Here is a 26,593-nt window from a genome sequence, read left to right on the forward strand (position 1 = left end):
CCAAAACACTGTTGATGGCCCCAAGGTTGAACAAAGTATCCGGCCGCTTCTCCTTCTCTTACCGTGCACCCCAAAACTGGAACAATCTACAGGAGACTCTCATCCGCCACCATCAGCAGTCTAAGTTCTTTGAAAAGTAAAGCTGCTGTCTCCCATTTGAATGTAGTCTGTAAGTGTTCCATCCGCCTCTAACATATACTGTACTATGTGTTACTGTGCATGCAATGTCTTGTATACAATGTATAACCTTGCTGACTTCATGTAACAATGTATTTGTAAGCATGTATTTGTAAGCATGATAACTTTGTGGCCAGGACATGGTTTGAAATGAGAGGTAGCTCTGAATGTATTACTACTTCCTGGTAAAACATTTGCTAGCGAAATCAATCTAGTGAAGAAAGGAAGGATGAAAAGTTGTTTTGCTGCCGCCGAGTTTGTTGCTGTTGTGAATGTGCAAGAAAAAAATGAGCATTGAGAAGATTGCCCCCTCCTGTTAAGTGTTGATAGCAATGAAAAGCAAAAGCCTACAGCACCTGGTATTCCCAGGCGGTCTCCCATCCAAGTACTAACCAGGCCTGACCCTGCTTAGCGTCCGAGATCAGACGAGATCGGGCGCATTCAGGGTGGTGTGGCCGTAGGCAAAGACAGTGCTCACTCTGTGTCCTGTTATACGCATGCTGCTCTTGTGGTGTCACTGCCTGGTTCCTCCCACATGCTGCTTTCTCACATGCTGCTTTCTCACATGCTGCTTTTTCACATGCTGCTTTTTCACATGCTGCTTTTTCACATGCTGCTTTTTCACATGCTGCTTTTTCACATGCTGCTTTTTCACATGCTGCTTTTTCACATGCTGCTTTTTCACATGCTGCTTTTTCACATGCTGCTTAGCCTTCATTCATTTGTGCAGTGTAGCAATTGCATGTCCTCTACACTTTCATGTCAATTTGCTTTGGACTATTTGGATGAAGAAGAACATTATATGAGCTATCTTTTTTCATGTGTTGGCCGTTGTTGGGAAGCTACTTCTTCTTTCTTTTCTTTTTTTCTTCATACGAAGGATGCCCTTCTGAACGCAGGAGCAAAACATTTGAGAGAAGCAGCCTCTTTTGTAGGTCCCACACACGCACACTGCTTAGCTTTGTCAAACAGGAGGCCAGTGCAGAAGCTTTTGAAGCAGCCAGGACACAGGTGATGGCTGCGGGGGAGCTGCTTTCCTCCTCAGGCCCACAGGTTTTCCTGTTTTGTGTCTCAGGCAAGTAATGATGGCACATGATCTATTGACTTGAGTTGGACTAATGTCCATTGTTGTTGTGAATTTTGCGTAGCAGGCCCCTAGTGAGTGCAGGAGCAGAAAAAGTGTTCAAGCAGCGTGTGAGAAACATGAAGTGTTCTTTGTCTGGCAAAGGCAAGTGCAAGATACTGCTTGTAAGGATTGCTTTGCAATGCCTGGCAGGCCCAGCAGGAACTTTGGCAGCAAAGGTTATGAAGCCAAAGTGACACGTGCGTTTGCCTTCAAATACTTTGTGGGCAAGCTAGCCGTCTATCTGAACAAGCTCCTCACCCCTAGCACATGCAACACTTATCATGGGACTTAACATGTGACTCCAAAACACTGTTGATGGCCCCAAGGTTGAACAAAGTATCCGGCCGCTTCTCCTTCTCTTACCGTGCACCCCAAAACTGGAACAATCAACAGGAGACTCTCATCCGCCACCATCAGCAGTCTAAGTTCTTTGAAAAGTAAAGCTGCTGTCTCCCATTTGAATGTAGTCTGTAAGTGTTCCATCCGCCTCTAACATATACTGTACTATGTGTTACTGTGCATGCAATGTCTTGTATACAATGTATAACCTTGCTGACTTCATGTAACAATGTATTTGTAAGCATGTATTTGTAAGCATGATAACTTTGTGGCCAGGACATGGTTTGAAATGAGAGGTAGCTCTGAATGTATTACTACTTCCTGGTAAAACATTTGCTAGCGAAATCAATCTAGTGAAGAAAGGAAGGATGAAAAGTTGTTTTGCTGCCGCCGAGTTTGTTGCTGTTGTGAATGTGCAAGAAAAAAATGAGCATTGAGAAGATTGCCCCCTCCTGTTAAGTGTTGATAGCAATGAAAAGCAAAAGCCTACAGCACCTGGTATTCCCAGGCGGTCTCCCATCCAAGTACTAACCAGGCCTGACCCTGCTTAGCGTCCGAGATCAGACGAGATCGGGCGCATTCAGGGTGGTGTGGCCGTAGGCAAAGACAGTGCTCACTCTGTGTCCTGTTATACGCATGCTGCTCTTGTGGTGTCACTGCCTGGTTCCTCCCACATGCTGCTTTCTCACATGCTGCTTTTTCACATGCTGCTTTTTCACATGCTGCTTTTTCACATGCTGCTTTTTCACATGCTGCTTTTTCACATGCTGCTTTTTCACATGCTGCTTTTTCACATGCTGCTTTTTCACATGCTGCTTAGCCTTCATTCATTTGTGCAGTGTAGCAATTGCATGTCCTCTACACTTTCATGTCAATTTGCTTTGGACTATTTGGATGAAGAAGAACATAATATGAGCTATCTTTTTTCATGTGTTGGCCGTTGTTGGGAAGCTACTTCTTCTTTCTTTTCTTTTTTTCTTCATACGAAGGATGCCCTTCTGAACGCAGGAGCAAAACATTTGAGAGAAGCAGCCTCTTTTGTAGGTCCCACACACGCACACTGCTTAGCTTTGTCAAACAGGAGGCCAGTGCAGAAGCTTTTGAAGCAGCCAGGACACAGGTGATGGCTGCGGGGGAGCTGCTTTCCTCCTCAGGCCCACAGGTTTTCCTGTTTTGTGTCTCAGGCAAGTAATGATGGCACATGATCTATTGACTTGAGTTGGACTAATGTCCATTGTTGTTGTGAATTTTGCGTAGCAGGCCCCTAGTGAGTGCAGGAGCAGAAAAAGTGTTCAAGCAGCGTGTGAGAAACATGAAGTGTTCTTTGTCTGGCAAAGGCAAGTGCAAGATACTGCTTGTAAGGATTGCTTTGCAATGCCTGGCAGGCCCAGCAGGAACTTTGGCAGCAAAGGTTATGAAGCCAAAGTGACACGTGCGTTTGCCTTCAAATACTTTGTGGGCAAGCTAGCCGTCTATCTGAACAAGCTCCTCACCCCTAGCACATGCAACACTTATCATGGGACTTAACATGTGACTCCAAAACACTGTTGATGGCCCCAAGGTTGAACAAAGTATCCGGCCGCTTCTCCTTCTCTTACCGTGCACCCCAAAACTGGAACAATCTACAGGAGACTCTCATCCGCCACCATCAGCAGTCTAAGTTCTTTGAAAAGTAAAGCTGCTGTCTCCCATTTGAATGTAGTCTGTAAGTGTTCCATCCGCCTCTAACATATACTGTACTATGTGTTACTGTGCATGCAATGTCTTGTATACAATGTATAACCTTGCTGACTTCATGTAACAATGTATTTGTAAGCATGTATTTGTAAGCATGATAACTTTGTGGCCAGGACATGGTTTGAAATGAGAGGTAGCTCTGAATGTATTACTACTTCCTGGTAAAACATTTGCTAGCGAAATCAATCTAGTGAAGAAAGGAAGGATGAAAAGTTGTTTTGCTGCCGCCGAGTTTGTTGCTGTTGTGAATGTGCAAGAAAAAAATGAGCATTGAGAAGATTGCCCCCTCCTGTTAAGTGTTGATAGCAATGAAAAGCAAAAGCCTACAGCACCTGGTATTCCCAGGCGGTCTCCCATCCAAGTACTAACCAGGCCCGACCCTGCTTAGCTTCCGAGATCAGACGAGATCGGGCGCATTCAGGGTGGTGTGGCCGTAGGCAAAGACAGTGCTCACTCTGTGTCCTGTTATACGCATGCTGCTCTTGTGGTGTCACTGCCTGGTTCCTCCCACATGCTGCTTTCTCACATGCTGCTTTTTCACATGCTGCTTTTTCACATGCTGCTTTTTCACATGCTGCTTTTTCACATGCTGCTTTTTCACATGCTGCTTAGCCTTCATTCATTTGTGCAGTGTAGCAATTGCATGTCCTCTACACATTCATGTCAATTTGCTTTGGACTATTTGGATGAAGAAGAACATTATATGAGCTATCTTTTTTCATGTGTTGGCCGTTGTTGGGAAGCTACTTCTTCTTTCTTTTCTTTTTTTCTTCATACGAAGGATGCCCTTCTGAACGCAGGAGCAAAACATTTGAGAGAAGCAGCCTCTTTTGTAGGTCCCACACACGCACACTGCTTAGCTTTGTCAAACAGGAGGCCAGTGCAGAAGCTTTTGAAGCAGCCAGGACACAGGTGATGGCTGCGGGGGAGCTGCTTTCCTCCTCAGGCCCACAGGTTTTCCTGTTTTGTGTCTCAGGCAAGTAATGATGGCACATGATCTATTGACTTGAGTTGGACTAATGTCCATTGTTGTTGTGAATTTTCCCAGGCAAATAGTGAAATGTTACAATGTCCATTGTTGTTGTGAATTTTCCCAGGCAAATAGTGAAATGTTCCATTGCCCCTTTGTGCACACTTGACGTCAGCGGCCTTAACGAAACATGGAGGAAATAAGTGAGCCCGTGCTGTGTTCTCTGCTGCTGCTTTTTTTTGTGACTAGGCTTTTGGGCCTAAACATGCAGAGGAGCCAGGGAAGGCATGCAAGGCCTTGAAGCTACGGAAGAGGCCCTGCAGCTGGGCTTTGCTATGGAGGATGGCTGTGCAAGGCGTAGCAGGCCCCTAGTGAGTGCAGGAGCAGAAAAAGTGTTCAAGCAGCGTGTGAGAAACATGAAGTGTTCTTTGTCTGGCAAAGGCAAGTGCAAGATACTGCTTGTAAGGATTGCTTTGCAATGCCTGGCAGGCCCAGCAGGAACTTTGGCAGCAAAGGTTATGAAGCCAAAGTGACACGTGCGTTTGCCTTCAAATACTTTGTGGGCAAGCTAGCCGTCTATCTGAACAAGCTCCTCACCCCTAGCACATGCAACACTTATCATGGGACTTAACATGTGACTCCAAAACACTGTTGATGGCCCCAAGGTTGAACAAAGTATCCGGCCGCTTCTCCTTCTCTTACCGTGCACCCCAAAACTGGAACAATCTACAGGAGACTCTCATCCGCCACCATCAGCAGTCTAAGTTCTTTGAAAAGTAAAGCTGCTGTCTCCCATTTGAATGTAGTCTGTAAGTGTTCCATCCGCCTCTAACATATACTGTACTATGTGTTACTGTGCATGCAATGTCTTGTATACAATGTATAACCTTGCTGACTTCATGTAACAATGTATTTGTAAGCATGTATTTGTAAGCATGATAACTTTGTGGCCAGGACATGGTTTGAAATGAGAGGTAGCTCTGAATGTATTACTACTTCCTGGTAAAACATTTGCTAGCGAAATCAATCTAGTGAAGAAAGGAAGGATGAAAAGTTGTTTTGCTGCCGCCGAGTTTGTTGCTGTTGTGAATGTGCAAGAAAAAAATGAGCATTGAGAAGATTGCCCCCTCCTGTTAAGTGTTGATAGCAATGAAAAGCAAAAGCCTACAGCACCTGGTATTCCCAGGCGGTCTCCCATCCAAGTACTAACCAGGCCCGACCCTGCTTAGCTTCCGAGATCAGACGAGATCGGGCGCATTCAGGGTGGTGTGGCCGTAGGCAAAGACAGTGCTCACTCTGTGTCCTGTTATACGCATGCTGCTCTTGTGGTGTCACTGCCTGGTTCCTCCCACATGCTGCTTTCTCACATGCTGCTTTTTCACATGCTGCTTTTTCACATGCTGCTTTTTCACATGCTGCTTTTTCACATGCTGCTTTTTCACATGCTGCTTAGCCTTCATTCATTTGTGCAGTGTAGCAATTGCATGTCCTCTACACATTCATGTCAATTTGCTTTGGACTATTTGGATGAAGAAGAACATTATATGAGCTATCTTTTTTCATGTGTTGGCCGTTGTTGGGAAGCTACTTCTTCTTTCTTTTCTTTTTTTCTTCATACGAAGGATGCCCTTCTGAACGCAGGAGCAAAACATTTGAGAGAAGCAGCCTCTTTTGTAGGTCCCACACACGCACACTGCTTAGCTTTGTCAAACAGGAGGCCAGTGCAGAAGCTTTTGAAGCAGCCAGGACACAGGTGATGGCTGCGGGGGAGCTGCTTTCCTCCTCAGGCCCACAGGTTTTCCTGTTTTGTGTCTCAGGCAAGTAATGATGGCACATGATCTATTGACTTGAGTTGGACTAATGTCCATTGTTGTTGTGAATTTTCCCAGGCAAATAGTGAAATGTTACAATGTCCATTGTTGTTGTGAATTTTCCCAGGCAAATAGTGAAATGTTCCATTGCCCCTTTGTGCACACTTGACGTCAGCGGCCTTAACGAAACATGGAGGAAATAAGTGAGCCCGTGCTGTGTTCTCTGCTGCTGCTTTTTTTTGTGACTAGGCTTTTGGGCCTAAACATGCAGAGGAGCCAGGGAAGGCATGCAAGGCCTTGAAGCTACGGAAGAGGCCCTGCAGCTGGGCTTTGCTATGGAGGATGGCTGTGCAAGGCGTAGCAGGCCCCTAGTGAGTGCAGGAGCAGAAAAAGTGTTCAAGCAGCGTGTGAGAAACATGAAGTGTTCTTTGTCTGGCAAAGGCAAGTGCAAGATACTGCTTGTAAGGATTGCTTTGCAATGCCTGGCAGGCCCAGCAGGAACTTTGGCAGCAAAGGTTATGAAGCCAAAGTGACACGTGCGTTTGCCTTCAAATACTTTGTGGGCAAGCTAGCCGTCTATCTGAACAAGCTCCTCACCCCTAGCACATGCAACACTTATCATGGGACTTAACATGTGACTCCAAAACACTGTTGATGGCCCCAAGGTTGAACAAAGTATCCGGCCGCTTCTCCTTCTCTTACCGTGCACCCCAAAACTGGAACAATCTACAGGAGACTCTCATCCGCCACCATCAGCAGTCTAAGTTCTTTGAAAAGTAAAGCTGCTGTCTCCCATTTGAATGTAGTCTGTAAGTGTTCCATCCGCCTCTAACATATACTGTACTATGTGTTACTGTGCATGCAATGTCTTGTATACAATGTATAACCTTGCTGACTTCATGTAACAATGTATTTGTAAGCATGTATTTGTAAGCATGATAACTTTGTGGCCAGGACATGGTTTGAAATGAGAGGTAGCTCTGAATGTATTACTACTTCCTGGTAAAACATTTGCTAGCGAAATCAATCTAGTGAAGAAAGGAAGGATGAAAAGTTGTTTTGCTGCCGCCGAGTTTGTTGCTGTTGTGAATGTGCAAGAAAAAAATGAGCATTGAGAAGATTGCCCCCTCCTGTTAAGTGTTGATAGCAATGAAAAGCAAAAGCCTACAGCACCTGGTATTCCCAGGCGGTCTCCCATCCAAGTACTAACCAGGCCTGACCCTGCTTAGCGTCCGAGATCAGACGAGATCGGGCGCATTCAGGGTGGTGTGGCCGTAGGCAAAGACAGTGCTCACTCTGTGTCCTGTTATACGCATGCTGCTCTTGTGGTGTCACTGCCTGGTTCCTCCCACATGCTGCTTTCTCACATGCTGCTTTCTCACATGCTGCTTTTTCACATGCTGCTTTTTCACATGCTGCTTTTTCACATGCTGCTTTTTCACATGCTGCTTTTTCACATGCTGCTTTTTCACATGCTGCTTTTTCACATGCTGCTTTTTCACATGCTGCTTTTTCACATGCTGCTTAGCCTTCATTCATTTGTGCAGTGTAGCAATTGCATGTCCTCTACACTTTCATGTCAATTTGCTTTGGACTATTTGGATGAAGAAGAACATTATATGAGCTATCTTTTTTCATGTGTTGGCCGTTGTTGGGAAGCTACTTCTTCTTTCTTTTCTTTTTTTCTTCATACGAAGGATGCCCTTCTGAACGCAGGAGCAAAACATTTGAGAGAAGCAGCCTCTTTTGTAGGTCCCACACACGCACACTGCTTAGCTTTGTCAAACAGGAGGCCAGTGCAGAAGCTTTTGAAGCAGCCAGGACACAGGTGATGGCTGCGGGGGAGCTGCTTTCCTCCTCAGGCCCACAGGTTTTCCTGTTTTGTGTCTCAGGCAAGTAATGATGGCACATGATCTATTGACTTGAGTTGGACTAATGTCCATTGTTGTTGTGAATTTTGCGTAGCAGGCCCCTAGTGAGTGCAGGAGCAGAAAAAGTGTTCAAGCAGCGTGTGAGAAACATGAAGTGTTCTTTGTCTGGCAAAGGCAAGTGCAAGATACTGCTTGTAAGGATTGCTTTGCAATGCCTGGCAGGCCCAGCAGGAACTTTGGCAGCAAAGGTTATGAAGCCAAAGTGACACGTGCGTTTGCCTTCAAATACTTTGTGGGCAAGCTAGCCGTCTATCTGAACAAGCTCCTCACCCCTAGCACATGCAACACTTATCATGGGACTTAACATGTGACTCCAAAACACTGTTGATGGCCCCAAGGTTGAACAAAGTATCCGGCCGCTTCTCCTTCTCTTACCGTGCACCCCAAAACTGGAACAATCTACAGGAGACTCTCATCCGCCACCATCAGCAGTCTAAGTTCTTTGAAAAGTAAAGCTGCTGTCTCCCATTTGAATGTAGTCTGTAAGTGTTCCATCCGCCTCTAACATATACTGTACTATGTGTTACTGTGCATGCAATGTCTTGTATACAATGTATAACCTTGCTGACTTCATGTAACAATGTATTTGTAAGCATGTATTTGTAAGCATGATAACTTTGTGGCCAGGACATGGTTTGAAATGAGAGGTAGCTCTGAATGTATTACTACTTCCTGGTAAAACATTTGCTAGCGAAATCAATCTAGTGAAGAAAGGAAGGATGAAAAGTTGTTTTGCTGCCGCCGAGTTTGTTGCTGTTGTGAATGTGCAAGAAAAAAATGAGCATTGAGAAGATTGCCCCCTCCTGTTAAGTGTTGATAGCAATGAAAAGCAAAAGCCTACAGCACCTGGTATTCCCAGGCGGTCTCCCATCCAAGTACTAACCAGGCCCGACCCTGCTTAGCTTCCGAGATCAGACGAGATCGGGCGCATTCAGGGTGGTGTGGCCGTAGGCAAAGACAGTGCTCACTCTGTGTCCTGTTATACGCATGCTGCTCTTGTGGTGTCACTGCCTGGTTCCTCCCACATGCTGCTTTCTCACATGCTGCTTTTTCACATGCTGCTTTTTCACATGCTGCTTTTTCACATGCTGCTTTTTCACATGCTGCTTTTTCACATGCTGCTTAGCCTTCATTCATTTGTGCAGTGTAGCAATTGCATGTCCTCTACACATTCATGTCAATTTGCTTTGGACTATTTGGATGAAGAAGAACATTATATGAGCTATCTTTTTTCATGTGTTGGCCGTTGTTGGGAAGCTACTTCTTCTTTCTTTTCTTTTTTTCTTCATACGAAGGATGCCCTTCTGAACGCAGGAGCAAAACATTTGAGAGAAGCAGCCTCTTTTGTAGGTCCCACACACGCACACTGCTTAGCTTTGTCAAACAGGAGGCCAGTGCAGAAGCTTTTGAAGCAGCCAGGACACAGGTGATGGCTGCGGGGGAGCTGCTTTCCTCCTCAGGCCCACAGGTTTTCCTGTTTTGTGTCTCAGGCAAGTAATGATGGCACATGATCTATTGACTTGAGTTGGACTAATGTCCATTGTTGTTGTGAATTTTCCCAGGCAAATAGTGAAATGTTACAATGTCCATTGTTGTTGTGAATTTTCCCAGGCAAATAGTGAAATGTTCCATTGCCCCTTTGTGCACACTTGACGTCAGCGGCCTTAACGAAACATGGAGGAAATAAGTGAGCCCGTGCTGTGTTCTCTGCTGCTGCTTTTTTTTGTGACTAGGCTTTTGGGCCTAAACATGCAGAGGAGCCAGGGAAGGCATGCAAGGCCTTGAAGCTACGGAAGAGGCCCTGCAGCTGGGCTTTGCTATGGAGGATGGCTGTGCAAGGCGTAGCAGGCCCCTAGTGAGTGCAGGAGCAGAAAAAGTGTTCAAGCAGCGTGTGAGAAACATGAAGTGTTCTTTGTCTGGCAAAGGCAAGTGCAAGATACTGCTTGTAAGGATTGCTTTGCAATGCCTGGCAGGCCCAGCAGGAACTTTGGCAGCAAAGGTTATGAAGCCAAAGTGACACGTGCGTTTGCCTTCAAATACTTTGTGGGCAAGCTAGCCGTCTATCTGAACAAGCTCCTCACCCCTAGCACATGCAACACTTATCATGGGACTTAACATGTGACTCCAAAACACTGTTGATGGCCCCAAGGTTGAACAAAGTATCCGGCCGCTTCTCCTTCTCTTACCGTGCACCCCAAAACTGGAACAATCTACAGGAGACTCTCATCCGCCACCATCAGCAGTCTAAGTTCTTTGAAAAGTAAAGCTGCTGTCTCCCATTTGAATGTAGTCTGTAAGTGTTCCATCCGCCTCTAACATATACTGTACTATGTGTTACTGTGCATGCAATGTCTTGTATACAATGTATAACCTTGCTGACTTCATGTAACAATGTATTTGTAAGCATGTATTTGTAAGCATGATAACTTTGTGGCCAGGACATGGTTTGAAATGAGAGGTAGCTCTGAATGTATTACTACTTCCTGGTAAAACATTTGCTAGCGAAATCAATCTAGTGAAGAAAGGAAGGATGAAAAGTTGTTTTGCTGCCGCCGAGTTTGTTGCTGTTGTGAATGTGCAAGAAAAAAATGAGCATTGAGAAGATTGCCCCCTCCTGTTAAGTGTTGATAGCAATGAAAAGCAAAAGCCTACAGCACCTGGTATTCCCAGGCGGTCTCCCATCCAAGTACTAACCAGGCCTGACCCTGCTTAGCGTCCGAGATCAGACGAGATCGGGCGCATTCAGGGTGGTGTGGCCGTAGGCAAAGACAGTGCTCACTCTGTGTCCTGTTATACGCATGCTGCTCTTGTGGTGTCACTGCCTGGTTCCTCCCACATGCTGCTTTCTCACATGCTGCTTTCTCACATGCTGCTTTTTCACATGCTGCTTTTTCACATGCTGCTTTTTCACATGCTGCTTTTTCACATGCTGCTTTTTCACATGCTGCTTTTTCACATGCTGCTTTTTCACATGCTGCTTTTTCACATGCTGCTTTTTCACATGCTGCTTAGCCTTCATTCATTTGTGCAGTGTAGCAATTGCATGTCCTCTACACTTTCATGTCAATTTGCTTTGGACTATTTGGATGAAGAAGAACATTATATGAGCTATCTTTTTTCATGTGTTGGCCGTTGTTGGGAAGCTACTTCTTCTTTCTTTTCTTTTTTTCTTCATACGAAGGATGCCCTTCTGAACGCAGGAGCAAAACATTTGAGAGAAGCAGCCTCTTTTGTAGGTCCCACACACGCACACTGCTTAGCTTTGTCAAACAGGAGGCCAGTGCAGAAGCTTTTGAAGCAGCCAGGACACAGGTGATGGCTGCGGGGGAGCTGCTTTCCTCCTCAGGCCCACAGGTTTTCCTGTTTTGTGTCTCAGGCAAGTAATGATGGCACATGATCTATTGACTTGAGTTGGACTAATGTCCATTGTTGTTGTGAATTTTGCGTAGCAGGCCCCTAGTGAGTGCAGGAGCAGAAAAAGTGTTCAAGCAGCGTGTGAGAAACATGAAGTGTTCTTTGTCTGGCAAAGGCAAGTGCAAGATACTGCTTGTAAGGATTGCTTTGCAATGCCTGGCAGGCCCAGCAGGAACTTTGGCAGCAAAGGTTATGAAGCCAAAGTGACACGTGCGTTTGCCTTCAAATACTTTGTGGGCAAGCTAGCCGTCTATCTGAACAAGCTCCTCACCCCTAGCACATGCAACACTTATCATGGGACTTAACATGTGACTCCAAAACACTGTTGATGGCCCCAAGGTTGAACAAAGTATCCGGCCGCTTCTCCTTCTCTTACCGTGCACCCCAAAACTGGAACAATCTACAGGAGACTCTCATCCGCCACCATCAGCAGTCTAAGTTCTTTGAAAAGTAAAGCTGCTGTCTCCCATTTGAATGTAGTCTGTAAGTGTTCCATCCGCCTCTAACATATACTGTACTATGTGTTACTGTGCATGCAATGTCTTGTATACAATGTATAACCTTGCTGACTTCATGTAACAATGTATTTGTAAGCATGTATTTGTAAGCATGATAACTTTGTGGCCAGGACATGGTTTGAAATGAGAGGTAGCTCTGAATGTATTACTACTTCCTGGTAAAACATTTGCTAGCGAAATCAATCTAGTGAAGAAAGGAAGGATGAAAAGTTGTTTTGCTGCCGCCGAGTTTGTTGCTGTTGTGAATGTGCAAGAAAAAAATGAGCATTGAGAAGATTGCCCCCTCCTGTTAAGTGTTGATAGCAATGAAAAGCAAAAGCCTACAGCACCTGGTATTCCCAGGCGGTCTCCCATCCAAGTACTAACCAGGCCCGACCCTGCTTAGCTTCCGAGATCAGACGAGATCGGGCGCATTCAGGGTGGTGTGGCCGTAGGCAAAGACAGTGCTCACTCTGTGTCCTGTTATACGCATGCTGCTCTTGTGGTGTCACTGCCTGGTTCCTCCCACATGCTGCTTTCTCACATGCTGCTTTTTCACATGCTGCTTTTTCACATGCTGCTTTTTCACATGCTGCTTTTTCACATGCTGCTTTTTCACATGCTGCTTTTTCACATGCTGCTTTTTCACATGCTGCTTAGCCTTCATTCATTTGTGCAGTGTAGCAATTGCATGTCCTCTACACATTCATGTCAATTTGCTTTGGACTATTTGGATGAAGAAGAACATTATATGAGCTATCTTTTTTCATGTGTTGGCCGTTGTTGGGAAGCTACTTCTTCTTTCTTTTCTTTTTTTCTTCATACGAAGGATGCCCTTCTGAACGCAGGAGCAAAACATTTGAGAGAAGCAGCCTCTTTTGTAGGTCCCACACACGCACACTGCTTAGCTTTGTCAAACAGGAGGCCAGTGCAGAAGCTTTTGAAGCAGCCAGGACACAGGTGATGGCTGCGGGGGAGCTGCTTTCCTCCTCAGGCCCACAGGTTTTCCTGTTTTGTGTCTCAGGCAAGTAATGATGGCACATGATCTATTGACTTGAGTTGGACTAATGTCCATTGTTGTTGTGAATTTTCCCAGGCAAATAGTGAAATGTTACAATGTCCATTGTTGTTGTGAATTTTCCCAGGCAAATAGTGAAATGTTCCATTGCCCCTTTGTGCACACTTGACGTCAGCGGCCTTAACGAAACATGGAGGAAATAAGTGAGCCCGTGCTGTGTTCTCTGCTGCTGCTTTTTTTTGTGACTAGGCTTTTGGGCCTAAACATGCAGAGGAGCCAGGGAAGGCATGCAAGGCCTTGAAGCTACGGAAGAGGCCCTGCAGCTGGGCTTTGCTATGGAGGATGGCTGTGCAAGGCGTAGCAGGCCCCTAGTGAGTGCAGGAGCAGAAAAAGTGTTCAAGCAGCGTGTGAGAAACATGAAGTGTTCTTTGTCTGGCAAAGGCAAGTGCAAGATACTGCTTGTAAGGATTGCTTTGCAATGCCTGGCAGGCCCAGCAGGAACTTTGGCAGCAAAGGTTATGAAGCCAAAGTGACACGTGCGTTTGCCTTCAAATACTTTGTGGGCAAGCTAGCCGTCTATCTGAACAAGCTCCTCACCCCTAGCACATGCAACACTTATCATGGGACTTAACATGTGACTCCAAAACACTGTTGATGGCCCCAAGGTTGAACAAAGTATCCGGCCGCTTCTCCTTCTCTTACCGTGCACCCCAAAACTGGAACAATCTACAGGAGACTCTCATCCGCCACCATCAGCAGTCTAAGTTCTTTGAAAAGTAAAGCTGCTGTCTCCCATTTGAATGTAGTCTGTAAGTGTTCCATCCGCCTCTAACATATACTGTACTATGTGTTACTGTGCATGCAATGTCTTGTATACAATGTATAACCTTGCTGACTTCATGTAACAATGTATTTGTAAGCATGTATTTGTAAGCATGATAACTTTGTGGCCAGGACATGGTTTGAAATGAGAGGTAGCTCTGAATGTATTACTACTTCCTGGTAAAACATTTGCTAGCGAAATCAATCTAGTGAAGAAAGGAAGGATGAAAAGTTGTTTTGCTGCCGCCGAGTTTGTTGCTGTTGTGAATGTGCAAGAAAAAAATGAGCATTGAGAAGATTGCCCCCTCCTGTTAAGTGTTGATAGCAATGAAAAGCAAAAGCCTACAGCACCTGGTATTCCCAGGCGGTCTCCCATCCAAGTACTAACCAGGCCCGACCCTGCTTAGCTTCCGAGATCAGACGAGATCGGGCGCATTCAGGGTGGTGTGGCCGTAGGCAAAGACAGTGCTCACTCTGTGTCCTGTTATACGCATGCTGCTCTTGTGGTGTCACTGCCTGGTTCCTCCCACATGCTGCTTTCTCACATGCTGCTTTTTCACATGCTGCTTTTTCACATGCTGCTTTTTCACATGCTGCTTTTTCACATGCTGCTTTTTCACATGCTGCTTTTTCACATGCTGCTTTTTCACATGCTGCTTTTTCACATGCTGCTTTTTCACATGCTGCTTTTTCACATGCTGCTTTTTCACATGCTGCTTTTTCACATGCTGCTTTTTCACATGCTGCTTAGCCTTCATTCATTTGTGCAGTGTAGCAATTGCATGTCCTCTACACATTCATGTCAATTTGCTTTGGACTATTTGGATGAAGAAGAACATTATATGAGCTATCTTTTTTCATGTGTTGGCCGTTGTTGGGAAGCTACTTCTTCTTTCTTTTCTTTTTTTCTTCATACGAAGGATGCCCTTCTGAACGCAGGAGCAAAACATTTGAGAGAAGCAGCCTCTTTTGTAGGTCCCACACACGCACACTGCTTAGCTTTGTCAAACAGGAGGCCAGTGCAGAAGCTTTTGAAGCAGCCAGGACACAGGTGATGGCTGCGGGGGAGCTGCTTTCCTCCTCAGGCCCACAGGTTTTCCTGTTTTGTGTCTCAGGCAAGTAATGATGGCACATGATCTATTGACTTGAGTTGGACTAATGTCCATTGTTGTTGTGAATTTTCCCAGGCAAATAGTGAAATTTTACAATGTCCATTGTTGTTGTGAATTTTCCCAGGCAAATAGTGAAATGTTCCATTGCCCCTTTGTGCACACTTGACGTCAGCGGCCTTAACGAAACATGGAGGAAATAAGTGAGCCCGTGCTGTGTTCTCTGCTGCTGCTTTTTTTTGTGACTAGGCTTTTGGGCCTAAACATGCAGAGGAGCCAGGGAAGGCATGCAAGGCCTTGAAGCTACGGAAGAGGCCCTGCAGCTGGGCTTTGCTATGGAGGATGGCTGTGCAAGGCGTAGCAGGCCCCTAGTGAGTGCAGGAGCAGAAAAAGTGTTCAAGCAGCGTGTGAGAAACATGAAGTGTTCTTTGTCTGGCAAAGGCAAGTGCAAGATACTGCTTGTAAGGATTGCTTTGCAATGCCTGGCAGGCCCAGCAGGAACTTTGGCAGCAAAGGTTATGAAGCCAAAGTGACACGTGCGTTTGCCTTCAAATACTTTGTGGGCAAGCTAGCCGTCTATCTGAACAAGCTCCTCACCCCTAGCACATGCAACACTTATCATGGGACTTAACATGTGACTCCAAAACACTGTTGATGGCCCCAAGGTTGAACAAAGTATCCGGCCGCTTCTCCTTCTCTTACCGTGCACCCCAAAACTGGAACAATCAACAGGAGACTCTCATCCGCCACCATCAGCAGTCTAAGTTCTTTGAAAAGTAAAGCTGCTGTCTCCCATTTGAATGTAGTCTGTAAGTGTTCCATCCGCCTCTAACATATACTGTACTATGTGTTACTGTGCATGCAATGTCTTGTATACAATGTATAACCTTGCTGACTTCATGTAACAATGTATTTGTAAGCATGTATTTGTAAGCATGATAACTTTGTGGCCAGGACATGGTTTGAAATGAGAGGTAGCTCTGAATGTATTACTACTTCCTGGTAAAACATTTGCTAGCGAAATCAATCTAGTGAAGAAAGGAAGGATGAAAAGTTGTTTTGCTGCCGCCGAGTTTGTTGCTGTTGTGAATGTGCAAGAAAAAAATGAGCATTGAGAAGATTGCCCCCTCCTGTTAAGTGTTGATAGCAATGAAAAGCAAAAGCCTACAGCACCTGGTATTCCCAGGCGGTCTCCCATCCAAGTACTAACCAGGCCTGACCCTGCTTAGCGTCCGAGATCAGACGAGATCGGGCGCATTCAGGGTGGTGTGGCCGTAGGCAAAGACAGTGCTCACTCTGTGTCCTGTTATACGCATGCTGCTCTTGTGGTGTCACTGCCTGGTTCCTCCCACATGCTGCTTTCTCACATGCTGCTTTCTCACATGCTGCTTTTTCACATGCTGCTTTTTCACATGCTGCTTTTTCACATGCTGCTTTTTCACATGCTGCTTTTTCACATGCTGCTTTTTCACATGCTGCTTTTTCACATGCTGCTTAGCCTTCATTCATTTGTGCAGTGTAGCAATTGCATGTCCTCTACACTTTCATGTCAATTTGCTTTGGACTATTTGGATGAAGAAGAACATTATATGAGCTATCTTTTTTCATGTGTTGGCCGTTGTTGGGAAGCTACTTCTTCTTTCTTTTCTTTTTTTCTTCATACGAAGGATGCCCTTCTGAACGCAGGAGCAAAACATTTGAGAGAAGCAGCCTCTTTTGTAGGTCCCACACACGCACACTGCTTAGCTTTGTCAAACAGGAGGCCAGTGCAGAAGCTTTTGAAGCAGCCAGGACACAGGTGATGGCTGCGGGGGAGCTGCTTTCCTCCTCAGGCCCACAGGTTTTCCTGTTTTGTGTCTCAGGCAAGTAATGATGGCACATGATCTATTGACTTGAGTTGGACTAATGTCCATTGTTGTTGTGAATTTTGCGTAGCAGGCCCCTAGTGAGTGCAGGAGCAGAAAAAGTGTTCAAGCAGCGTGTGAGAAACATGAAGTGTTCTTTGTCTGGCAAAGGCAAGTGCAAGATACTGCTTGTAAGGATTGCTTTGCAATGCCTGGCAGGCCCAGCAGGAACTTTGGCAGCAAAGGTTATGAAGCCAAAGTGACACGTGCGTTTGCCTTCAAATACTTTGTGGGCAAGCTAGCCGTCTATCTGAACAAGCTCCTCACCCCTAGCACATGCAACACTTATCATGGGACTTAACATGTGACTCCAAAACACTGTTGATGGCCCCAAGGTTGAACAAAGTATCCGGCCGCTTCTCCTTCTCTTACCGTGCACCCCAAAACTGGAACAATCTACAGGAGACTCTCATCCGCCACCATCAGCAGTCTAAGTTCTTTGAAAAGTAAAGCTGCTGTCTCCCATTTGAATGTAGTCTGTAAGTGTTCCATCCGCCTCTAACATATACTGTACTATGTGTTACTGTGCATGCAATGTCTTGTATACAATGTATAACCTTGCTGACTTCATGTAACAATGTATTTGTAAGCATGTATTTGTAAGCATGATAACTTTGTGGCCAGGACATGGTTTGAAATGAGAGGTAGCTCTGAATGTATTACTACTTCCTGGTAAAACATTTGCTAGCGAAATCAATCTAGTGAAGAAAGGAAGGATGAAAAGTTGTTTTGCTGCCGCCGAGTTTGTTGCTGTTGTGAATGTGCAAGAAAAAAATGAGCATTGAGAAGATTGCCCCCTCCTGTTAAGTGTTGATAGCAATGAAAAGCAAAAGCCTACAGCACCTGGTATTCCCAGGCGGTCTCCCATCCAAGTACTAACCAGGCCCGACCCTGCTTAGCTTCCGAGATCAGACGAGATCGGGCGCATTCAGGGTGGTGTGGCCGTAGGCAAAGACAGTGCTCACTCTGTGTCCTGTTATACGCATGCTGCTCTTGTGGTGTCACTGCCTGGTTCCTCCCACATGCTGCTTTCTCACATGCTGCTTTCTCACATGCTGCTTTTTCACATGCTGCTTTTTCACATGCTGCTTTTTCACATGCTGCTTTTTCACATGCTGCTTTTTCACATGCTGCTTTTTCACATGCTGCTTTTTCACATGCTGCTTAGCCTTCATTCATTTGTGCAGTGTAGCAATTGCATGTCCTCTACACTTTCATGTCAATTTGCTTTGGACTATTTGGATGAAGAAGAACATTATATGAGCTATCTTTTTTCATGTGTTGGCCGTTGTTGGGAAGCTACTTCTTCTTTCTTTTCTTTTTTTCTTCATACGAAGGATGCCCTTCTGAACGCAGGAGCAAAACATTTGAGAGAAGCAGCCTCTTTTGTAGGTCCCACACACGCACACTGCTTAGCTTTGTCAAACAGGAGGCCAGTGCAGAAGCTTTTGAAGCAGCCAGGACACAGGTGATGGCTGCGGGGGAGCTGCTTTCCTCCTCAGGCCCACAGGTTTTCCTGTTTTGTGTCTCAGGCAAGTAATGATGGCACATGATCTATTGACTTGAGTTGGACTAATGTCCATTGTTGTTGTGAATTTTGCGTAGCAGGCCCCTAGTGAGTGCAGGAGCAGAAAAAGTGTTCAAGCAGCGTGTGAGAAACATGAAGTGTTCTTTGTCTGGCAAAGGCAAGTGCAAGATACTGCTTGTAAGGATTGCTTTGCAATGCCTGGCAGGCCCAGCAGGAACTTTGGCAGCAAAGGTTATGAAGCCAAAGTGACACGTGCGTTTGCCTTCAAATACTTTGTGGGCAAGCTAGCCGTCTATCTGAACAAGCTCCTCACCCCTAGCACATGCAACACTTATCATGGGACTTAACATGTGACTCCAAAACACTGTTGATGGCCCCAAGGTTGAACAAAGTATCCGGCCGCTTCTCCTTCTCTTACCGTGCACCCCAAAACTGGAACAATCTACAGGAGACTCTCATCCGCCACCATCAGCAGTCTAAGTTCTTTGAAAAGTAAAGCTGCTGTCTCCCATTTGAATGTAGTCTGTAAGTGTTCCATCCGCCTCTAACATATACTGTACTATGTGTTACTGTGCATGCAATGTCTTGTATACAATGTATAACCTTGCTGACTTCATGTAACAATGTATTTGAAAGCATGTATTTGTAAGCATGATAACTTTGTGGCCAGGACATGGTTTGAAATGAGAGGTAGCTCTGAATGTATTACTACTTCCTGGTAAAACATTTGCTAGCGAAATCAATCTAGTGAAGAAAGGAAGGATGAAAAGTTGTTTTGCTGCCGCCGAGTTTGTTGCTGTTGTGAATGTGCAAGAAAAAAATGAGCATTGAGAAGATTGCCCCCTCCTGTTAAGTGTTGATAGCAATGAAAAGCAAAAGCCTACAGCACCTGGTATTCCCAGGCGGTCTCCCATCCAAGTACTAACCAGGCCCGACCCTGCTTAGCTTCCGAGATCAGACGAGATCGGGCGCATTCAGGGTGGTGTGGCCGTAGGCAAAGACAGTGCTCACTTTGTGTCCTGTTATACGCATGCTGCTCTTGTGGTGTCACTGCCTGGTTCCTCCCACATGCTGCTTTCTCACATGCTGCTTTCTCACATGCTGCTTTTTCACATGCTGCTTTTTCACATGCTGCTTTTTCACATGCTGCTTTTTCACATGCTGCTTTTTCACATGCTGCTTTTTCACATGCTGCTTTTTCACATGCTGCTTAGCCTTCATTCATTTGTGCAGTGTAGCAATTGCATGTCCTCTACACATTCATGTCAATTTGCTTTGGACTATTTGGATGAAGAAGAACATTATATGAGCTATCTTTTTTCATGTGTTGGCCGTTGTTGGGAAGCTACTTCTTCTTTCTTTTCTTTTTTTCTTCATACGAAGGATGCCCTTCTGAACGCAGGAGCAAAACATTTGAGAGAAGCAGCCTCTTTTGTAGGTCCCACACACGCACACTGCTTAGCTTTGTCAAACAGGAGGCCAGTGCAGAAGCTTTTGAAGCAGCCAGGACACAGGTGATGGCTGCGGGGGAGCTGCTTTCCTCCTCAGGCCCACAGGTTTTCCTGTTTTGTGTCTCAGGCAAGTAATGATGGCACATGATCTATTGACTTGAGTTGGACTAATGTCCATTGTTGTTGTGAATTTTCCCAGGCAAATAGTGAAATGTTACAATGTCCATTGTTGTTGTGAATTTTCCCAGGCAAATAGTGAAATGTTCCATTGCCCCTTTGTGCACACTTGACGTCAGCGGCCTTAACGAAACATGGAGGAAATAAGTGAGCCCGTGCTGTGTTCTCTGCTGCTGCTTTTTTTTGTGACTAGGCTTTTGGGCCTAAACATGCAGAGGAGCCAGGGAAGGCATGCAAGGCCTTGAAGCTACGGAAGAGGCCCTGCAGCTGGGCTTTGCTATGGAGGATGGCTGTGCAAGGCGTAGCAGGCCCCTAGTGAGTGCAGGAGCAGAAAAAGTGTTCAAGCAGCGTGTGAGAAACATGAAGTGTTCTTTGTCTGGCAAAGGCAAGTGCAAGATACTGCTTGTAAGGATTGCTTTGCAATGCCTGGCAGGCCCAGCAGGAACTTTGGCAGCAAAGGTTATGAAGCCAAAGTGACACGTGCGTTTGCCTTCAAATACTTTGTGGGCAAGCTAGCCGTCTATCTGAACAAGCTCCTCACCCCTAGCACATGCAACACTTATCATGGGACTTAACATGTGACTCCAAAACACTGTTGATGGCCCCAAGGTTGAACAAAGTATCCGGCCGCTTCTCCTTCTCTTACCGTGCACCCCAAAACTGGAACAATCTACAGGAGACTCTCATCCGCCACCATCAGCAGTCTAAGTTCTTTGAAAAGTAAAGCTGCTGTCTCCCATTTGAATGTAGTCTGTAAGTGTTCCATCCGCCTCTAACATATACTGTACTATGTGTTACTGTGCATGCAATGTCTTGTATACAATGTATAACCTTGCTGACTTCATGTAACAATGTATTTGTAAGCATGTATTTGTAAGCATGATAACTTTGTGGCCAGGACATGGTTTGAAATGAGAGGTAGCTCTGAATGTATTACTACTTCCTGGTAAAACATTTGCTAGCGAAATCAATCTAGTGAAGAAAGGAAGGATGAAAAGTTGTTTTGCTGCCGCCGAGTTTGTTGCTGTTGTGAATGTGCAAGAAAAAAATGAGCATTGAGAAGATTGCCCCCTCCTGTTAAGTGTTGATAGCAATGAAAAGCAAAAGCCTACAGCACCTGGTATTCCCAGGCGGTCTCCCATCCAAGTACTAACCAGGCCCGACCCTGCTTAGCTTCCGAGATCAGACGAGATCGGGCGCATTCAGGGTGGTGTGGCCGTAGGCAAAGACAGTGCTCACTCTGTGTCCTGTTATACGCATGCTGCTCTTGTGGTGTCACTGCCTGGTTCCTCCCACATGCTGCTTTCTCACATGCTGCTTTCTCACATGCTGCTTTTTCACATGCTGCTTTTTCACATGCTGCTTTTTCACATGCTGCTTTTTCACATGCTGCTTTTTCACATGCTGCTTTTTCACATGCTGCTTTTTCACATGCTGCTTAGCCTTCATTCATTTGTGCAGTGTAGCAATTGCATGTCCTCTACACTTTCATGTCAATTTGCTTTGGACTATTTGGATGAAGAAGAACATTATATGAGCTATCTTTTTTCATGTGTTGGCCGTTGTTGGGAAGCTACTTCTTCTTTCTTTTCTTTTTTTCTTCATACGAAGGATGCCCTTCTGAACGCAGGAGCAAAACATTTGAGAGAAGCAGCCTCTTTTGTAGGTCCCACACACGCACACTGCTTAGCTTTGTCAAACAGGAGGCCAGTGCAGAAGCTTTTGAAGCAGCCAGGACACAGGTGATGGCTGCGGGGGAGCTGCTTTCCTCCTCAGGCCCACAGGTTTTCCTGTTTTGTGTCTCAGGCAAGTAATGATGGCACATGATCTATTGACTTGAGTTGGACTAATGTCCATTGTTGTTGTGAATTTTGCGTAGCAGGCCCCTAGTGAGTGCAGGAGCAGAAAAAGTGTTCAAGCAGCGTGTGAGAAACATGAAGTGTTCTTTGTCTGGCAAAGGCAAGTGCAAGATACTGCTTGTAAGGATTGCTTTGCAATGCCTGGCAGGCCCAGCAGGAACTTTGGCAGCAAAGGTTATGAAGCCAAAGTGACACGTGCGTTTGCCTTCAAATACTTTGTGGGCAAGCTAGCCGTCTATCTGAACAAGCTCCTCACCCCTAGCACATGCAACACTTATCATGGGACTTAACATGTGACTCCAAAACACTGTTGATGGCCCCAAGGTTGAACAAAGTATCCGGCCGCTTCTCCTTCTCTTACCGTGCACCCCAAAACTGGAACAATCTACAGGAGACTCTCACCCGCCACCATCAGCAGTCTAAGTTCTTTGAAAAGTAAAGCTGCTGTCTCCCATTTGAATGTAGTCTGTAAGTGTTCCATCCGCCTCTAACATATACTGTACTATGTGTTACTGTGCATGCAATGTCTTGTATACAATGTATAACCTTGCTGACTTCATGTAACAATGTATTTGTAAGCATGTATTTGTAAGGATGATAACTTTGTGGCCAGGACATGGTTTGAAATGAGAGGTAGCTCTGAATGTATTACTACTTCCTGGTAAAACATTTGCTAGCGAAATCAATCTAGTGAAGAAAGGAAGGATGAAAAGTTGTTTTGCTGCCGCCGAGTTTGTTGCTGTTGTGAATGTGCAAGAAAAAAATGAGCATTGAGAAGATTGCCCCCTCCTGTTAAGTGTTGATAGCAATGAAAAGCAAAAGCCTACAGCACCTGGTATTCCCAGGCGGTCTCCCATCCAAGTACTAACCAGGCCCGACCCTGCTTAGCTTCCGAGATCAGACGAGATCGGGCGCATTCAGGGTGGTGTGGCCGTAGGCAAAGACAGTGCTCACTCTGTGTCCTGTTATACGCATGCTGCTCTTGTGGTGTCACTGCCTGGTTCCTCCCACATGCTGCTTTCTCACATGCTGCTTTTTCACATGCTGCTTTTTCACATGCTGCTTTTTCACATGCTGCTTTTTCACATGCTGCTTTTTCACATGCTGCTTTTTCACATGCTGCTTAGCCTTCATTCATTTGTGCAGTGTAGCAATTGCATGTCCTCTACACATTCATGTCAATTTGCTTTGGACTATTTGGATGAAGAAGAACATTATATGAGCTATCTTTTTTCATGTGTTGGCCGTTGTTGGGAAGCTACTTCTTCTTTCTTTTCTTTTTTTCTTCATACGAAGGATGCCCTTCTGAACGCAGGAGCAAAACATTTGAGAGAAGCAGCCTCTTTTGTAGGTCCCACACACGCACACTGCTTAGCTTTGTCAAACAGGAGGCCAGTGCAGAAGCTTTTGAAGCAGCCAGGACACAGGTGATGGCTGCGGGGGAGCTGCTTTCCTCCTCAGGCCCACAGGTTTTCCTGTTTTGTGTCTCAGGCAAGTAATGATGGCACATGATCTATTGACTTGAGTTGGACTAATGTCCATTGTTGTTGTGAATTTTCCCAGGCAAATAGTGAAATGTTACAATGTCCATTGTTGTTGTGAATTTTCCCAGGCAAATAGTGAAATGTTCCATTGCCCCTTTGTGCACACTTGACGTCAGCGGCCTTAACGAAACATGGAGGAAATAAGTGAGCCCGTGCTGTGTTCTCTGCTGCTGCTTTTTTTTGTGACTAGGCTTTTGGGCCTAAACATGCAGAGGAGCCAGGGAAGGCATGCAAGGCCTTGAAGCTACGGAAGAGGCCCTGCAGCTGGGCTTTGCTATGGAGGATGGCTGTGCAAGGCGTAGCAGGCCCCTAGTGAGTGCAGGAGCAGAAAAAGTGTTCAAGCAGCGTGTGAGAAACATGAAGTGTTCTTTGTCTGGCAAAGGCAAGTGCAAGATACTGCTTGTAAGGATTGCTTTGCAATGCCTGGCAGGCCCAGCAGGAACTTTGGCAGCAAAGGTTATGAAGCCAAAGTGACACGTGCGTTTGCCTTCAAATACTTTGTGGGCAAGCTAGCCGTCTATCTGAACAAGCTCCTCACCCCTAGCACATGCAACACTTATCATGGGACTTAACATGTGACTCCAAAACACTGTTGATGGCCCCAAGGTTGAACAAAGTATCCGGCCGCTTCTCCTTCTCTTACCGTGCACCCCAAAACTGGAACAATCAACAGGAGACTCTCATCCGCCACCATCAGCAGTCTAAGTTCTTTGAAAAGTAAAGCTGCTGTCTCCCATTTGAATGTAGTCTGTAAGTGTTCCATCCGCCTCTAACATATACTGTACTATGTGTTACTGTGCATGCAATGTCTTGTATACAATGTATAACCTTGCTGACTTCATGTAACAATGTATTTGTAAGCATGTATTTGTAAGCATGATAACTTTGTGGCCAGGACATGGTTTGAAATGAGAGGTAGCTCTGAATGTATTACTACTTCCTGGTAAAACATTTGCTAGCGAAATCAATCTAGTGAAGAAAGGAAGGATGAAAAGTTGTTTTGCTGCCGCCGAGTTTGTTGCTGTTGTGAATGTGCAAGAAAAAAATGAGCATTGAGAAGATTGCCCCCTCCTGTTAAGTGTTGATAGCAATGAAAAGCAAAAGCCTACAGCACCTGGTATTCCCAGGCGGTCTCCCATCCAAGTACTAACCAGGCCTGACCCTGCTTAGCGTCCGAGATCAGACGAGATCGGGCGCATTCAGGGTGGTGTGGCCGTAGGCAAAGACAGTGCTCACTCTGTGTCCTGTTATACGCATGCTGCTCTTGTGGTGTCACTGCCTGGTTCCTCCCACATGCTGCTTTCTCACATGCTGCTTTTTCACATGCTGCTTTTTCACATGCTGCTTTTTCACATGCTGCTTTTTCACATGCTGCTTTTTCACATGCTGCTTTTTCACATGCTGCTTTTTCACATGCTGCTTTTTCACATGCTGCTTTTTCACATGCTGCTTAGCCTTCATTCATTTGTGCAGTGTAGCAATTGCATGTCCTCTACACTTTCATGTCAATTTGCTTTGGACTATTTGGATGAAGAAGAACATAATATGAGCTATCTTTTTTCATGTGTTGGCCGTTGTTGGGAAGCTACTTCTTCTTTCTTTTCTTTTTTTCTTCATACGAAGGATGCCCTTCTGAACGCAGGAGCAAAACATTTGAGAGAAGCAGCCTCTTTTGTAGGTCCCACACACGCACACTGCTTAGCTTTGTCAAACAGGAGGCCAGTGCAGAAGCTTTTGAAGCAGCCAGGACACAGGTGATGGCTGCGGGGGAGCTGCTTTCCTCCTCAGGCCCACAGGTTTTCCTGTTTTGTGTCTCAGGCAAGTAATGATGGCACATGATCTATTGACTTGAGTTGGACTAATGTCCATTGTTGTTGTGAATTTTGCGTAGCAGGCCCCTAGTGAGTGCAGGAGCAGAAAAAGTGTTCAAGCAGCGTGTGAGAAACATGAAGTGTTCTTTGTCTGGCAAAGGCAAGTGCAAGATACTGCTTGTAAGGATTGCTTTGCAATGCCTGGCAGGCCCAGCAGGAACTTTGGCAGCAAAGGTTATGAAGCCAAAGTGACACGTGCGTTTGCCTTCAAATACTTTGTGGGCAAGCTAGCCGTCTATCTGAACAAGCTCCTCACCCCTAGCACATGCAACACTTATCATGGGACTTAACATGTGACTCCAAAACACTGTTGATGGCCCCAAGGTTGAACAAAGTATCCGGCCGCTTCTCCTTCTCTTACCGTGCACCCCAAAACTGGAACAATCTACAGGAGACTCTCATCCGCCACCATCAGCAGTCTAAGTTCTTTGAAAAGTAAAGCTGCTGTCTCCCATTTGAATGTAGTCTGTAAGTGTTCCATCCGCCTCTAACATATACTGTACTATGTGTTACTGTGCATGCAATGTCTTGTATACAATGTATAACCTTGCTGACTTCATGTAACAATGTATTTGTAAGCATGTATTTGTAAGCATGATAACTTTGTGGCCAGGACATGGTTTGAAATGAGAGGTAGCTCTGAATGTATTACTACTTCCTGGTAAAACATTTGCTAGCGAAATCAATCTAGTGAAGAAAGGAAGGATGAAAAGTTGTTTTGCTGCCGCCGAGTTTGTTGCTGTTGTGAATGTGCAAGAAAAAAATGAGCATTGAGAAGATTGCCCCCTCCTGTTAAGTGTTGATAGCAATGAAAAGCAAAAGCCTACAGCACCTGGTATTCCCAGGCGGTCTCCCATCCAAGTACTAACCAGGCCCGACCCTGCTTAGCTTCCGAGATCAGACGAGATCGGGCGCATTCAGGGTGGTGTGGCCGTAGGCAAAGACAGTGCTCACTTTGTGTCCTGTTATACGCATGCTGCTCTTGTGGTGTCACTGCCTGGTTCCTCCCACATGCTGCTTTTTCACATGCTGCTTTTTCACATGCTGCTTTTTCACATGCTGCTTTTTCACATGCTGCTTTTTCACATGCTGCTTTTTCACATGCTGCTTAGCCTTCATTCATTTGTGCAGTGTAGCAATTGCATGTCCTCTACACTTTCATGTCAATTTGCTTTGGACTATTTGGATGAAGAAGAACATTATATGAGCAATCTTTTTTCATGTGTTGGCCGTTGTTGGGAAGCTACTTCTTCTTTCTTTTCTTTTTTTCTTCATACGAGGGATGCCCTCTTGAACGCAGGAGCAAAA

General features: G+C 45.5%; 1 protein-coding gene and 16 non-coding genes across 17 annotated transcripts in view; 1 reads left to right on the forward strand and 16 right to left on the reverse strand.

Annotated features, from left to right (window-relative positions):
- Positions 1-26,593, forward strand: part of LOC142488078 (uncharacterized) — a 908,622-nt gene that overhangs the window by 141,096 nt on the left and 740,933 nt on the right. The window lies entirely within an intron of this gene.
- On the reverse strand, positions 522-640 carry LOC142488979 (5S ribosomal RNA). The gene has a single exon (XR_012799775.1). It is a non-coding gene; the product is annotated as a 5S ribosomal RNA (ribosomal RNA).
- Positions 2,126-2,244, reverse strand: LOC142488980 (5S ribosomal RNA). Its single transcript, XR_012799776.1, has one exon. It is a non-coding gene; the product is annotated as a 5S ribosomal RNA (ribosomal RNA).
- Positions 3,700-3,818, reverse strand: LOC142488951 (5S ribosomal RNA). The gene has a single exon (XR_012799747.1). It is a non-coding gene; the product is annotated as a 5S ribosomal RNA (ribosomal RNA).
- Positions 5,511-5,629, reverse strand: LOC142488953 (5S ribosomal RNA). Its single transcript, XR_012799749.1, has one exon. It is a non-coding gene; the product is annotated as a 5S ribosomal RNA (ribosomal RNA).
- On the reverse strand, positions 7,322-7,440 carry LOC142488982 (5S ribosomal RNA). Its single transcript, XR_012799777.1, has one exon. It is a non-coding gene; the product is annotated as a 5S ribosomal RNA (ribosomal RNA).
- Positions 8,926-9,044, reverse strand: LOC142488954 (5S ribosomal RNA). Its single transcript, XR_012799750.1, has one exon. It is a non-coding gene; the product is annotated as a 5S ribosomal RNA (ribosomal RNA).
- LOC142488983 (5S ribosomal RNA) lies at positions 10,737-10,855 on the reverse strand. The gene has a single exon (XR_012799778.1). It is a non-coding gene; the product is annotated as a 5S ribosomal RNA (ribosomal RNA).
- Positions 12,341-12,459, reverse strand: LOC142488955 (5S ribosomal RNA). Its single transcript, XR_012799751.1, has one exon. It is a non-coding gene; the product is annotated as a 5S ribosomal RNA (ribosomal RNA).
- On the reverse strand, positions 14,182-14,300 carry LOC142488956 (5S ribosomal RNA). Its single transcript, XR_012799752.1, has one exon. It is a non-coding gene; the product is annotated as a 5S ribosomal RNA (ribosomal RNA).
- On the reverse strand, positions 16,113-16,231 carry LOC142488984 (5S ribosomal RNA). Its single transcript, XR_012799779.1, has one exon. It is a non-coding gene; the product is annotated as a 5S ribosomal RNA (ribosomal RNA).
- Positions 17,687-17,805, reverse strand: LOC142488957 (5S ribosomal RNA). Its single transcript, XR_012799753.1, has one exon. It is a non-coding gene; the product is annotated as a 5S ribosomal RNA (ribosomal RNA).
- LOC142488958 (5S ribosomal RNA) lies at positions 19,261-19,379 on the reverse strand. Its single transcript, XR_012799754.1, has one exon. It is a non-coding gene; the product is annotated as a 5S ribosomal RNA (ribosomal RNA).
- On the reverse strand, positions 21,117-21,235 carry LOC142488959 (5S ribosomal RNA). The gene has a single exon (XR_012799755.1). It is a non-coding gene; the product is annotated as a 5S ribosomal RNA (ribosomal RNA).
- On the reverse strand, positions 22,691-22,809 carry LOC142488960 (5S ribosomal RNA). The gene has a single exon (XR_012799756.1). It is a non-coding gene; the product is annotated as a 5S ribosomal RNA (ribosomal RNA).
- On the reverse strand, positions 24,517-24,635 carry LOC142488985 (5S ribosomal RNA). Its single transcript, XR_012799780.1, has one exon. It is a non-coding gene; the product is annotated as a 5S ribosomal RNA (ribosomal RNA).
- LOC142488961 (5S ribosomal RNA) lies at positions 26,106-26,224 on the reverse strand. The gene has a single exon (XR_012799757.1). It is a non-coding gene; the product is annotated as a 5S ribosomal RNA (ribosomal RNA).

The sequence above is a fragment of the Ascaphus truei genome, chromosome 2, assembly GCF_040206685.1.
Source record: "Ascaphus truei isolate aAscTru1 chromosome 2, aAscTru1.hap1, whole genome shotgun sequence".
NCBI lineage: Eukaryota > Metazoa > Chordata > Amphibia > Anura > Ascaphidae > Ascaphus > Ascaphus truei.